The sequence below is a fragment of the Protopterus annectens genome, chromosome 7.part0 (genome assembly GCF_019279795.1).
Source record: "Protopterus annectens isolate FY-2018-M chromosome 7.part0, PAN1.0, whole genome shotgun sequence".
Lineage (NCBI taxonomy): Eukaryota > Metazoa > Chordata > Ceratodontiformes > Protopteridae > Protopterus > Protopterus annectens.
Genome location: NC_056739.1, coordinates 545468353 through 545469318, shown reverse-complemented (window position 1 = coordinate 545469318; position 966 = coordinate 545468353). Strand labels below are relative to the sequence as shown.

General features: G+C 33.1%; 1 non-coding gene across 1 annotated transcript; it reads left to right on the top strand.

Moving 5' to 3' along the window:
• Nucleotides 1–549: 549 nt before the first annotated feature.
• Nucleotides 550–766, top strand: LOC122807364. The gene has a single exon (XR_006365669.1). It is a non-coding gene; the product is annotated as a small nucleolar RNA snR85 (small nucleolar RNA).
• Nucleotides 767–966: the final 200 nt, after the last annotated feature.

The window sequence follows — 966 nt, the reverse complement described above, 5'->3', positions numbered from 1 at the left end:
AAAAATGCTGTGAGCTGAGTGGAAACAGACTGGCGAAGGGAACAGTAGAATAAATTACCTAAAACCAGTACTAAATATATATAACAAGCATTTCAGTGTTCTGCCTGTCTTTAAAAAGGAATGGAATACTAACTGAAATTTCCAGGAACCTGATCACTCTGTATCCATGGTGAGTTTAATAGCACTCCTCCTATTTTGTACATTTAATGTTGCTGCTAAAGCACTACATCCATTTTCAGTAATGTTCTTAAAATTGTATTTGAAAGCTGATTCAACCACTGATAAGATTGCAGCAGTTTTCAAGTGACTAACCAGAGTACAGGAACTTTTCTGAGTCTGACTACCTAGTGTAATATGGTTCATGTTTAATATTTTTTATTGAAGTAACATTTTCAGATTGCATGTGTATGTAGAGCCCCACGGTGTAAATGTTTAGTTTTTGTTGTATTTTTATGTTTTAAACGACTATTAAATGAATATTAGTGGGGGGCTTCACCCCCACACACTCCATTGTGGGGGGGCTGTACCCTCCACACCACCCTAACTATATATATATATATATATATATATATATATATATATATATATATATATATATATATATATATATATATATATATATATATCAACTCCAGGGTCGCACAACTTTGGGGAGGGGGCAAATCCCTGTTAAGTGCCTTGCATACTGGTTGTCAACCAAATGAGCCGTCGACCAAATGAGTTTCGACCATATGAACTGTCGACCATATCAAGTAGACCCATATATACATAGATGGATAGATAGATAGATAGATAGATAGATAGATAGATAGATAGATAGATAGATAGATAGATAGATAGATAGATAGATAGATAGATAGATAGATAGATAGATAGATAGATAGATAGATAGATAGATAGATAGATATAGATATATGTGTATATATAAACAGGAAAGGTCAATCATTTTTAATTGGCCCATATTTG